Source organism: Lagopus leucura, unplaced genomic scaffold (assembly GCF_019238085.1).
Source record: "Lagopus leucura isolate 7727_CA_CO unplaced genomic scaffold, USGS_WTPT01 Super-Scaffold_100019, whole genome shotgun sequence".
Lineage (NCBI taxonomy): Eukaryota > Metazoa > Chordata > Aves > Galliformes > Phasianidae > Lagopus > Lagopus leucura.
This window is the reverse complement of record NW_024962273.1, coordinates 12,143,814-12,158,694: the sequence shown is the minus strand read 5'-3', so window position 1 is coordinate 12,158,694 and position 14,881 is coordinate 12,143,814.

Sequence of the window (14,881 nt, the reverse complement as noted above, 5' to 3'; positions counted from 1 at the left end):
AATGTCTAAAAAAAATTCTTTACTGAGCTTTCTAAATATTAGATTAGTTTCCCGTTGCCCTCTGAAAAAGAGACTGCTTTAGAGCAATGGAACTTACTCTTCACCAGGAGATGAAGAGTAATGTGCAGGGCAAAGCACTTTGCTCAGTGCAGGCAGTATTACAGAACGCTTTCTTAGCTTCACAAAATGAAGGCTTTATGTCACGTATGATCTTAGCAAGTCTGTGGGAAGCTTGCATTTAACTTTGAAATAATTATAACAATTGAAAGAAAAACAGTTGAATTTATTTGATCTTAGCCATCTAGAAATATTCCTTAAATAAGGTATCTGCCTAAGTACTGACAAAGAGATAAACAGCAGTTCTCTACCATATTTCTTCAGTATTATAACTCATCAGAGTGGGTAAAGTTAGTCTAACATCTAACTAGAACAGATGCAAACACAAGATCTTTTCTTGAAGACCTTCAAACAAAGCAGAAGAGGAAGCAGTGTGCATCATTATGCCTACTTGCCCTCTGATTCTGAAATTCATACCCAAATATTTATTTTCACAATAAAAAATAGAAGTGTGCACACAGGGAACACCATTACTTGCCTCTATATACATAAATATGGAGACAGACATGAGGTTCGGTGCCCTCAAGGGCAGAGCAGCTGACAGCAGCCCTACCAGAGAGCTAGGTTCCTCCCTGGCATAACCACCATCTCCATCTGGCAGATAAGCAACAAATAGCCAAACAAGACAGTTAAATCTCTCCCCAATCTCACCTCCAGGCAAACACATGGGGCTAGACTCCATCCCTTTGCTGCGTAAAAGCAAAGTCAATGGAGAAATCTCAGCTATCTCTAATCTCAGCTCAGTCACCACAGGAAATTTTGACTGGGTTATGTAACAGTGGAAAATAAAACTGACTTGCAGTATGTCTAATGCATCACAGTTTAATTGGTAATATCATCTCTCTAGGCAAGCTTTTATCAATTGTGTTACAATTAATTTAGTTTACAGCTGTCTAAACATAGGTGCATCATGAGTTCATGCATTACTTCTGAAAGAAGCAGTTATTTGTGCAGTGTGAGGAAGTAACTCCAGGAGTTACTAAAGTCTTTCACTAAAAGACTGGACCAGCACTTGAGATGTATCCATAGAAGCAGTGGTAAAAAACTCTTTTTCTGCATTTATTTTCTTTCAGTGGGTTGCATGATACCTTGCAAGTTAAGATTTTTCTAACTGGTTGTTCACATACTGATTTTGGAATGGAAACTGGAAAGGGCCAAGCATCTCCTGCGTCACATAATTCATTGCCAGCAATTTTCTGATTTATATATTCTCAAATGCATGGAAGCAGAGAAAAATCCTGTGAGTCTTTCTACATTCACACGGTCTCCACAGTGCTGACAACAGTAAAACCGAACAGTTTCCTTTGGCAACAAACCCAAACAGATATAACCTGGAAGACACCCAAGAAAGCAGTATTAGTAGAACCAAAGTATGCAGTGCAAGTTTGATAGAATCCTTCTTCTGATAAAAAAAAAAAAAAAATTGTTTTGGAACCTGCTTTTACTGCATTTGTCTTCCACTTTGTCAACACAGCAGCAATTTCGTAAAAAGTCTATTTGTTTGGTCAATTTGAGTGCATTCCTTAAGGTAAGTGAAAATATGCTTTCTAAGCCGTCTGCAAAAGTTTGTGGTTTCTTTTTTTTTTTTTTTTTTGGGGGGGGGCCGGGAAGGGGGCCGGGGGGAGGTCGAGGTTAAATACAAACCTACATTTATGGTTTGAATACACACACAAAAAAAGGCCATATAAATAAGATTTCCTCAAAATGAAATACTGTTAGGAGGTGCTTATAGCCAGTTCCTGAAGGCAGTGGCTAGTGGACAAAACACGGCCCAGAGAGCCAGTCATATTTCAAAGGAATAATATTTTTTTCATATTATTACTAGTGAGTGCCAACATAGCTGTTAATGTGCCACCCTGTGAAAGGTATTTGAGACACCCTCAGAAAAAGACAAGTTTCCTTTCACCTCAGACCACATGCAACTTCAGTACGCAGCCAAGGCCAGGCAACCTCTGAAACAGTTAGCCCCTCCTTCCTTCCAAAGTTAAATGCCTACATGGATAAATGGGGAAGTGAGAATCCTGCAATATGTATGTATTTCTGCAGCTGTAAGAGAATTTCTGCCAAAGCCAGCTTGCATCCCTATGCCAGCCTTATAATTTGAGACTTTCCTGTAGCACCCTTCCAGCCCTATTCCCACTGCCCATTATACCATAAGCCCTTTTGTATTTGTTGTACACCACTTCTAAATGCATTTCTTAAATTGGTTGGGTTTGTTTGTTCTAAGGGACTTCATGAGTCATACAACAGGAGGAAAGATTTAACCAGGCTCCTAAAGGATAATGTCATCTTTAGATCATGCTCATTATAATTCATAAGTATCTCTCTACTTGACAGGTCTTTGGTTGCAGTTTCAATCTCATGCTAGTTTTTTCTTGAGAGCCCTTTTCAATTTTCCACATTGCTAATAGAGCCTGAGGCTAAGGTAAAAAATAATTTGAGCTTCTAGAAAGGATCAATAATTTTTATGCACCATGCATTTTAGAATACACAGCATCACTGACACAAACACTATTCCTGCACTGATAAATATAACACATCAGAATGTCAGAAGTTTCTACAAAACATATTCTTTAAATTTATTCAATAAGTACCTGCAATTCCATACCCAGAAAGCAGTGAATTTTGCTACTCTTAGGTTATTTCATCAGCTTCTGTGATGGTATAAAGTTCACCTGGCTTTCCCTGTCACCCACACAAAAAGTTAAGGGTAGCTGATCAAGTGCTTAGATATGCTGTACTCAAATAGTTTGCTCAATAAATTATTCATTCAGCGTCTTGCAGAGCAAATTATATTTTAGCTGGACAGTCTTCTTGCTTGCAGTTCACACACTTACAAGACAAGCAAGAGACTGCAGTGGAAAAAGGAAAGATCCAGTAATATAGAGCTGTTTCCTCCCAATTTAAGGCTTCTAAGGAATTGCTCACAGAGCACACTGGGGTTGACAACTGAGTGCTACTGTGTTGGTGCCTGTTTAACCCTTGCCAAGAGCTTGCTGCTTCACTTAAGGTACCCTGAAGCCTCTGACAGGCTCAACGGATATGTCCATGATTCTCAGAGAAAGTGAGTGCTAAAGGAACATTAATTGCGCAGCACAGCAAATGGGGTTTTAAATGAAGAGGGACATGTCACAGGATCAGAGGTAGGGAGAGGAAGAAATGTAGAAAAGATTAAATATCATGTTGTGCTGTTTTTATTCTTTCTCCCCAAGTATGATCCTTTATTTGCCTTCACTCTCTCTGCTACCATTTCCACTACAATTTACACTGTTTCTTCCACTCACATTGCCTTTAATTCCCAACCTTCTTTCTCCTGCACTGCTGTATCCTTGAGATTGAATCGCTGAGCATCAGCACACTTGGTCTGATGCTGCAAGCAGGTGCACTCTGCAGACACCAGAAAAAAAAAGTCAAGCGTTGATGTGTCTCTGTCTTTTAGCTGCTGAGTTGATCTGCACTATGCAGTGTTCAGCAGAGCAGAGTTGTATTTGCACACTCTTACAACAATTAAAAAGATTCAGTCTAACAAAAAATGCTTCACTGAAGAAAGCTTGAAAGTATTGAAATTATTGAAAATATCTAAATATCTAAAATATCTAAGAATAAGCAAATATTTATTTACCTGTAGAAAATGTTTCCATTGCAAAATGCTGTTTTGTAATTACAGTCTTTCACTGAAACATTAATTTTAATTAAATACTACTTAGAAAAAAAGAAACACCTCCTATTTGAAGTATTTTGTAATACTGAGGACCACAGCTCATCCCAAATGACATTGAAATGTTCCATTACCTCAAAAGTTTTGTTGTTTCCCCACTGCATAGAAAAAGGAAGAGAAATAAGGAGGAAAATAAAATCCATACTCAGAGAACAGAGTATTGTAGAGTATACAGGCCATAAAAATGAGGCTGCAGCAGGTGCATTAATTAAAACATCTCAATATGAACTCTACCCAAAATAATTTGCTTTTTTTTTTTTTCCCCCCTTGACATCAGGCTTAGAAGTTCATTACATATTTCCCCCAGCTTTTCCAGCCTGGTATATGATAAGTGTGAGATCAATCCCTATCATGTTGGAGGCTTCTTGTATGCTGGAAAGGGGAGCTGTACTTCAACTCCTGGATCCAGAAGCGTTTACACATGGATGGATGCCAGATTTTCAGTGCTAGGAAGAGATTAACGGGATCTGGTTGGCAGAAAAGAGAAAAAAAAAAAAAAAAAAAGTAAAATCCCTAGTGGGAGAGAGCCAGGTGCCAAAAAGGGAACACAGGTAGAGCCCAAAGCACTTAGGAAAAAGGGGATAACTTGAATTGTACCCAACCTGGGTTGAGAGCACTGTGTGGTGACCCACTCCCTTCCATGCCAAATGATGCATGCAGGCAATAGTAGGCAATACTAATTGGAGGGTTATGAGCTCTACCTGGAGACCCACTCAGCCACCAGTTGATGATTCTCTTCTACCTCCCAAGGAAGATGTTGTAACTGTTCATTAACCTGACTGACAGCTCCCCTTCTCTATGTTGACTGAGATAAATTTGTGCAGTATAGGTTACTTACATATTTTACCTCACATGTAAGGTATATTTTGTCTACAACTGAAAGTTTTCTCAGTTCACCACTGCAGAATCACAAGTAAACATCTTGTATCCTGTGGTTTGCTTTTCTCTGGCTGCACATTTCTTTTTCCTAAGCTATTGCTTTGCAGCAAACCTCAATCATTGCTCCAAAGTTGTAGGAGACGTGTCTCTTATAACTCCCTTTCATTTATTCCTCACTTACTGTGCTGCCAGCCCTTCATCAGATCAGCTTTCTTTCATCATTGTTTCTGAGCTCATTATTCAACATTTAGCTGAACTGAACTGCATTTACCATTCATTAGGTATTTCTAAGCTGAAGGTGATCATGTGATCCAATACTTCTTGGATTTCATTGTAACTTATGTTCTCTGTTCCCATAGTTTAGTGGTATGTTTAAATTTGGCTTTGAATACCATTGTTGGGAGCGATTTACATGAATAGCACAAATTGCAAGGCATGAAGGATAATGCCAAGTAGAAACAAATCTACAGCATCATTTGATCAGGCCAGCATGCTAAAATGATGCTGATAAAATTCCAGTCACTTTGCTGATACAAGACTGAATCCACTGTCTGATAAAAATGTTCAAGTCCATGGCTGTTAGTAGGCTGCCTGGCAGAGAATATTATGATATGCATTTCAGAAACAATCAAATAAATGTTAAAGAATAAACAAGGAGAAGGAAAAAAAAAAAAAGCCTCCTCTTACAAGTCCTTGTTTGGTATATTTCCATTTGAATTCAAATGTTCATTTTTATGTTAAAAAATGGAAACTGGTTTTGAAGTGGAAAACAAGTCATTCTTTCTTAATTCTGTTTCTCTCTTTCCAGATGTAGAGACTTATTCTCTTTTTAAACTACTACAGCTCTGAGAGAATTACAAAGATAAGAAATAAAGCGAAAGGAAGCAAAAAAATAGAGAGGGAAAAGAGAAAACCTAAGATGTTGACTCTTTGAACTAAAAATAGAGCTAAATGAAAAGCCTAAATTTATTAACAATCAAACTCATTTTTCAGTAACAAAACTTTTCATTCCAACTACCAAACCTTCCCATGTAAAAATACTCTGAATCATGCTTAGTCCACTTCTTCAGTGGAATTCTGTGCATTACAGAAATAAGTATTTCTCTGCTGATTTTTCTCCGCATACATTTGCCCTGTTAATGGCTTTCAAAGCATGTGTCCCTATGAAAGGATAAAAAGAATTTAAAACCACCTCCCTTTCCTTCTCTTCATTTAGCTCTGCTTGAGATAGTTCTCAGCAAGGGGTCATCAAAATTTACTTCGTTTTCAAAAAACATTTAGACAAAAGCTTCATTTTACTTCATTTTTAATGAGATGAATACTGCTGTTCACACTGTGGACAAGTTTATTGCCTGCCACAGATTCTGAAACTGGACCTATCTCCAGAAAGACATCTCCTAGACATACAGCTCCACACACTTCACGCTCACACTACTGATCTCTTTTTTTTCTTGGTTCTCAGGAGATTCCAAAGTCTTAGCTTGTTTAAATACTGAAGACAGAGCTAAAAATTACATGGAGAAAATACTCCTTATTTCATACCAGTTACCTTCCATAACTCAGACTGCAAGCAACTGAGATGTGGTGTGGTTCCTGTTTGGCCAGCTTACTTAACAGGAAAAAAAGTTTTGGAAATCCTGCCACCATGCTGTTTTCTCCTTGCCAGAAAAGCAAAAAAGAAAAGACATTACCAGCCAAATGTCTCACTTTGAGTCATCCCTGGTACGGTCAGTCTGCCAAGGCAAATGATACAGGACTGGAAATGAGAGGAGGCAAAATCCTATTAGAAATAGTCTAAAAAGGCATGTTTCAAAGAAGAGCTTGGGACAGGAAAGATTTACAGCAGTAACTTCACTGATACCAACTGAGAAATATCCCCCAATTCATCCTGACTGTATTTGTCTTGATGACACACATGCACACACACCAGTGAAGAAGGCACTACAATCAAAATCAAAATAACACAAGTGGATTTGTCTTACTAGCAGATAGGAGTCTTGTGCAGCTCCCTCTAGAGAATGCAAGGTAATGAGATTAGGGATGAAAAATAAGATACTGTATGAAGTCAGGAAAGAAAGCATGAGAAAGACCCCAAGGTAGTTGTGGATCATTTCACTTAAGCCCTGTGTTTGCCAACAAGAGCAAGCAAAGTAAGCTGTAGGATATTTACAACCAATATGTATGCGGGTATAGTACATGGAAGTACTGGCACAGTGCCTCCAAAGTATTGGTTTGAAGCTCTCACTTGATCTTTGAGGCACAATGTGTCACTGTGTTGGTGTACACACGTACATCCTTATGAATATTCAGGCTAGTCTACCAGTCTTATGTTCTATTTCCACTATTCTGGTATAGCAACTACTTTCCCATCAGGCAGACAGAAAAAATTATGTGAATTTTTGAACATGAGAGTTAAAATATTTCTATTCGTTAGTTTTCCTTAACAATAAACCTTAATTATATTATAGGCAACTGCATATGTATAATCATGCTGCATTAATATATAAACAACAATTCTGCTAATGTTATTTTGCTATATGTTTCACATTGCACCAAATTTTCCTTTAAAACAAACCAAAACAAAAAAGTAAAGCTTATCTTATAAAAGATACTTCTAAGGAGATCCAGAAAGTAATGTCAACCTTTTTTGTAAAAATTTAATCTTGAATATGTTATCAGCCTCTTCTCTTCCCACTTTACTCTCAAATAGAACATAAATTGTAATAATAAAAATAATTTGCATAATACGATTTTAATATAGAATATGAAACAAGAAAATACTAGTAGTTCAATAATGCAAATAACTTCCATGTTATGTTAAAACATCCCCTGACAAATCTTCCATGGCCTGAGTCAGCGTTTTTTAGGGAGAAAAGGTGATTAAAGCACTGCCAAGCCACTCTCTGTGCTTCTGAAAAGCACGTAGGAAGCTCCAGCAGGAACAGGGGAACAGCGCAAGTTGGTAATTTGTTCAAGCCCACACAAGAAATCTCTTCTTCTTAATCATGTTGCTGTCCAGCCAGCATACTAGATGCAGGATTTAAAATTCTTGTTACCACATAAAACCACCATATATTTGTCACAAAAAGGAATAGCCTGCAGGGAGCTCATTTATGTCTTAGCTTTAACTGCAAGATCTTTTAAAGCAGGCAAATTCCATGAATTTATAACCCCGGATCAAGACTCCTCCCCCCCCCCCCCCTCAGATGAGATGCTACATGTGACATATCTCAAAGTAGGGCCCAGGCTGTGTTTCAAAAGAAGCAGAAGAGACTTTTTTTTCTTTTTGGAACATAAACACCTGAAAGCTGTCACGTAAAATATGTATAATAATATATATGTTTGTTAGTACATATATATATATATATATATATATAATTGCACTCATAAGGTGTAGATACTTATCTACATACAATCTACATACACACACAACACATAAGCAAATATAAATGCAGTCAAAGGAAATGGTCATCACCCTTTTTTTTTTTTTTTTTTTTTTTTTACAAGATTCTGGACCTCATGTCTTGGAGGAAAGGGTTTTCCAGAGCCAGATAAGCAACAGCTACAGTAGGGGGGTGCTAGACTTAAGCAAATAAGTATAGCAGATTCTGATGCCTCTCTAAGAGCTGCTTATTTAGCCTGAAGATAAGCAAACCTGATCTGCATTTTCAGGTAAATTTACATGCATCTCCTTTTCTAATAGGGGCTGTGACTATTTGTTTGGAAGGCAGTTTCCTTTAAAGCAAGAACATTGCTGGTACTTTTCATTATTACATCAGAAGACTCCCAGATTCACCTCTTCCTGCTTCACATAGACTTCATCATAAGACATCACTTCTACTAATCTTACCCAATAGTAGGGGAGCAGGATTGTCTCCCTCTGCACAACATGAAAGGGCTGAAAACTGTATTTACTTTTCAGGACACAAGTAAAAAGATTCATTCTCAGGCTGAATTAGAGGGAACCTGCAGTGGTAAGCCTGAAGGACACAAAGGACAGTGTTACTGCATCTAAAAGTGATGAGAATTAAAGAGATGATGGAAAAAAAAAAAAAAAAAAGAAAAACTAGTTCACCATGTGATTGCTTTGGCTTTGAGATATTTTGAGATTAGTCATTGAATGAGAGGGTTGAACAGTGCAAGCAAGAGTGGGACTGAAGACAAACAGAAAAGAATGCACTAAATGGTACTAGGGAAAGCAGAGATGAATCACAGCCCACATCCTACATAAAGGTTCTTCTGGATCTGATCTTTCTTTGTACCAGAAAAAAAAAGCAGCAAGCTCCTGAGAAGATGGCTCAGAAGGTACAGGGGTAACTATGAAGCTATGATGCAAGATGAAATAAACAGCAATCCCCTGTCCTTTCTTAAGCAATTTCTTTGGTATTCCTAATATGAGGCATAATCAAATCAATAAAAGCATAATCAAATCAGTGCAAACAATCTACCCCTCACGCCACAGAAAATTTCCTGAGTATGAATTGCATGGTGGAAAACTGAGACTTTAATCAAAGCAGATTCTCTTAGCTAATCACAACATATTTTACTTGGTATTGCAGAGCATTAAGGGCTTACTAGACATCATTAAATGAGAAATATTAGAAAGTCACAATTAGAGAAATACCCTGAAAAGATTGCATGCAAGACTCAAAAACCTAATGATTCATCTTAAAAAATTGTAACTGACGTTAAACAGAATATTGAAGCTACTCAAGATGAGAATAAGATTCTTTCCCCAAAAGGAAAGAATAAAACGAAGGCAATAAAAAAAAAGTATATATATATATATATCAAAATGGAAATGAATTATTTAATTGGGAAACTCTTTGATTCCACCACATTTTTTTTTTAATTGCAAAGAAATGGGTTTCTGTAAAAACAATATCTAAAATATTGTCCTGCTCCATACAAAGAACTGAAGTTACATACACATACGACTTCACTGTTAATTTACATCTTGTACTGATAATTTCACACACAGAAATCTATAAAAAGAATCTGGGTATACCTATACACTATTAAGTTTTATATTTACAATAGGAAATTGTGAATTGAGCAGTCAGCAGAAATCAGGAACAGCATATTTTGAGGATTTAATATCTATTGACAGGCTTCAACATTGTTTATTTCAATTCAAGAAGAATAAACAAACGTTTTGATGATGGAAATTTAAAAAAAAGTCAAATTCTCCTAAAAGAAGGGGAATAGAGAAAAATTCTTTTTACCAGTTCTACATAAATTTTAGTGTTCGGAAACTAGTAGGAATTACTAATAAAACCCTTTTCTTCCAGTTGAACCATTCTGGGTTCTGACACTGTTTACCGGAAAATTTGGTTTCAGTGAGCATATAGAGAACTCTTCAGTTCATCCTGTGTACCACTGCAAAATGCCCTATCACATTTGTAAGTGATACACTAAGAATTAAATTCACTGGGCTCAAGTGAAACACATTTATGATGTAAAATTTAACTTCAACAGTCCTAATGAGATTTTGTAGCCATTAGTTTATCAGAGCTAGAATGGCAGATATTTAAATATTAAATAAACAGGGCACCAAGAACAGAAACCTAATGCAACTTGAAAAATGAAGACCATTTCCCCCAAAGATCCTTAGAACCACAGTGCTCTCTTGCTTTGTTTCTTTCTTTAAAACTGATCAACAACCTCTTCTGCCATTGCTAGCTGATATGCATTTGGAAAAAAAAAATACTTTACCTGCCTGTAAAATACCAGTGCAATTTATTATTCACCAAAATTGTTCTAGCCATTAAAAGAATAAGGTATATAAAGTATATACTGCAGGAAGAGTAGAAAAGACTGAAAACAGTAGGTAGCACAGATCAGGTCCAAACTTATGAAGGAGGTGGGCCAACTTCCCCCACCTTCCTCTTGGCACCTCAGCAGCTCCATCAGCAGCCACCAACTTTCCAAGGCTCTGGCAACAAAGAAATAGACATGACTTACTATTCTGAATTCCTCTTGAATCTCTTTTTAATTAAATCTTTCCTTCCCTCCAGGGAAGCTTAATCAAAAAAACAACCCATCAAATTACTGACTTAACAGAGGCAGCTTTGCTCTAAGCCTTGTTCATTTGCATAACTGATGACTGTTTGTCTTTGCTTTGATCTTCCTGGTCATTCCAGAGAATGAAGTGAGGCTATGTGTTACATGCTGTTTATTCATAATACTTATGCTAAGTAAAAGAATAAGATTTTTTTTTGCTAGTATATATGAGAATATTACAAGAAAAAAAAAATTGTATCACTCTAACAAAACTATCACAAAGTAAAAAAAAAAAAAAAAAGTCGTTGCATTTGGCTTTATAAATACTAGCATAGTCTCAGATGTTCTCTTTGGTACTCTGCTTCCTACAGGAATAGCCTCAATTAAACAAAAGAGCTTACTGATTAGCACAGCTTTGGAATATCAAGAATATTTCCCACCTTCTTCCATACACTTACTCTCAAAAGTAGGTTAAGAATTGGTGAAGAAGTGGAGCTTTTCTATCATCATTATTCTGAAGAATTTCCACAACTCTACTGAGCTTGTAGGTGTCTAACAAGAGCTAAACGTTGCTGCCTTAGGAACTACATTAGTGAGCTTACTGTCCCTTTGTTAAGAGCTGTTCCAAAACAAAAAACAAAAAACAAAAACCTCCATTCCCTGAGGTTTGTGAGTTAGTGCACTAGGCCCTGCAAACCAACAGGCTGTCCTCACTAGCTCTTAAAGACAACACTGAACAGTAATGTATGAATATGCAGAAGCAGCAGAAGATGAGAAGATGTGTTTGTAGGTAGTCTTTAGAGCAGACTCTACTTCTATCATCACCAACACAAGAAAATCCTACTGTGAGGATGAAGACCCCATGTTTCACACTTCCAGAAGACCCATTCCTATCTTGAAGGTGTCTAAATCAATTATTACACGTCATCTCGTGGAAAAGAACAGGCATTTCCAGCTGTGAACTTTTTCTCTCTGCCTGAATTCTGAAATAAGTGCGTGTCTTGGAATTTACAAAGCTTAGCTTGAACATGACTTTATAGATTTGCTCTAAATTCTGTCTAAGCCAAGATTATCGTTTCCCTTAACGTAAGAAATAAAAGGGAATAACCTTTCTATTGTGCATTTCTTTTGGCTACATCAGAATGTTACTTTATAGTCATATTTAACAGGTTATCATTCTTTAACTTAACATAAATGCACTATTCCAGCCAAACGATTTTAGTTTAGCACCAGTGGCAAGTTAGCTCTACCCACATGCCATACAGAAATGACTGGAAGGGAACAGTACTAAAAAAATAAAAAAAATAAAATTCCTGACTCACAGCCAACCACACAGCTCTCACACTTTGTATCTATAGGTTTACACAGAGATTCTAAAAGCTGCTGCATACAGACCCCTAGGGAAGTGTCCATATGGAGCACAGATTACAATGGTTTCAAAACTTTTTGTTGGTACTGTAAGTACTTTTAAAAGCAGCGCACCAAGAGTATTACTGCCTGTATTACATCACTGTCTAGGCATAAGGGTCTCTAATAACTGCTAGTGTACTCTTTGTACACTACGAGATGAATATTTAACTATGATGAGATAAATCAGGTACACTCAAGCTCAAAGCAATTAAATGTGTCACAAAGATATCCAGAGAAACTTAAAAAAAAAAAAAAAAAAAAAAAAAACACACAACACCAAGCAGTAGACCCAGGCCTTTCTCTCCTCTAACATCCATCCTTTATCTTAACATTTAGGGGCTTTATGCTAATTTTCATATGCTACATTTTTCATTGCAGTAGAAAAACAGATAATTGCACTTGTAATTGTGGTGTTGCCTTGTAAAGTCTGTCAGGTGTTAGAATAGTGACCTTTGTGCCTGTGCTAATTAGATGAATTTGAGAAAACAAGTACTGTACATCACATTGTACTAAGGCTTAGGGGTTGTAGAGGGTAGGAGGAAAATCTGTTCTATTATAGCTCTGACTCACTGTCTGCTTGTTATCAGAGAAAGGCTGTCAAATCAGGACTTCCTCATTTAATTCACAGAAGTCATTGAAGTCCAGACCCAGTGACAGAACTGGTGGGGCTTGGATCAAGCCTGTCAAAGCAAGTGAAATTGCATACATTTGTCTTGAAATGAGATGAGTCATGGAGGTTACTACCTCCTTCTAAAAGTAGAAAATTACTTACAGTGTAGTAAAAAAATCCTTTTTTATCATTTCTGCTTGGGTCTTAAGGAAGTAGAACATGTCTTTCATACTTGTTGACCTTGCCCAACAAAGCCAACTGCAGCTCCTGAGCAAAAGTAAAGATGAAAAGCACATCTCCATTAGTTGTCTAAAAACGTCTAGGCTTTTGAAAACTGTCACTGAAGAATGTGGATGTGTAAGAAGATTGTAATCCAAACTCATAATGGTGCAGTAAATAGATTACTCGGACTCATGCACAGACTCTCTGAAGAAGGCCCTAGGGAGCAGCACCAGCTACCAAATGCAAAATTCAAGACAAGCATTTATAATTTGCAAACAAATCTCATGTTTTGGTTAAAATACCTAATGTGTTACAGTTATTTTAGAGGCATCTGGAACTCAGGAATGTGACTGACAATACTAGCCTTCAGCCCATGATACCTGCTTCCAAGCCAATGAGCCTCTCTTGAACGACAAAGCCAAATAAAGTTTTGGTGGCTTTCTTTGAGTACAGAAATCATGCTGTAGTTCTCCACTAGGAAACCAGAACAGAAAGTCAGAAAAGTGCCTCAGAAGTTCCCTGTTCTTACAGGCTCAGTCCATGCTTAAGATGAGGCTAGCACAAACCTTGGGATGGAAATAACCATTAATACATTTTTCCAGAGCAAGGAGACAGTAAAAACTGTGAGATTGAAACTTTTAAAGTGTATCTATGCAGACTTCTGAGCACTGTGATAAGCAACACCACGTACATAACACTATTAAAGCTAGCTATACATTTTGCAGACTGCAATAAGCTTTCATCTGTCCATCCAACAGCACTGACAACCAGGCTCCTGCCTGGAAGAAAGAAAACCAAGAATACCTTTTAGACTATTTGCTCTTAAGAACATTTAAAGTATTTTCTGTGATGCTTGTGCAAAAATGATTATGACAGAATAACGTAATGTTATTTATATAAATATCTATATTTCTACTAACTGCTGTTAGTAGTGTATATATAAATATATATATAAAGAATACAAAAAGGTGTGCATCTTTAACTTATTCTGTTGTCAGTGAGTTGGATACGGAGTTGGCATAAAATCTGACAAAAGAGCAGAGCAAAGCACTTTTAGATGATGTACTCAAAGGAACAGCAGCCATCAGGAAAATGAATAGTTCTTCGTATTGACAGGTACAAACACACCTCATATTGCATACATTGGCAGACAGGTTTTAAGAAAAATAAACTTCACAGGAGAACAATAACAAGGATTTACACACTGGAAAAATCTGCCTTCTGAGGGAAAGTTGATCTGAAATTCAATAAGAGTCATTCCTTTCATTTTCACGGAGTTTGGACCAGGTCCTAGATGAACTGAGTCTGAACACAAATTCAGTAAATAACTGTCCAAAAATAATGAGAATTAATATTACATATAAGATGAGCTCTGCACTTAAGAAGCAGAGCTGGGGAAAAGGGATTTGATGATCTATAAATATTTGAATACTGCAAGCTACATCTGATTGAAATTCATCAAATTTTCATTTTCTTTTCCAAACAGTCTCTGTGAAAAGCGTCATAACTGTTTAATCTTGCTAGGGGTTGCTGAAGGAGGTTCTTCCTCTAGAATTAAAAAGAAAGTTATTTTGATACAAAACTTACAATAAATAAGTAAACAAAACCACACAAACTGAACTGAGTTCTTCAGAACAGATAAGAAATCCAAGGGACTATGCAAGGCCTCTCCACTCTTTTCTGTGCTGCTCTGTTTAGTGCTCACACAAACACTTGCCCCAAGTACAGGGCAGTCTAGCAATCAAGTGCCCACCTAAGGTAGCACATGTCCGGTTTCATATTCTCTCAGTTTTTATTTGATTGATTGATGCTGCTCTAGGCTTCTTCCCCCCCCCTTCCAGTTAGCATGGTCCTCAGGAGCTAAGGTGCATCAAAAAATATTTCTGTTGGTTTTAGCATTCCCTTTGCTTTAGGACTGTGGA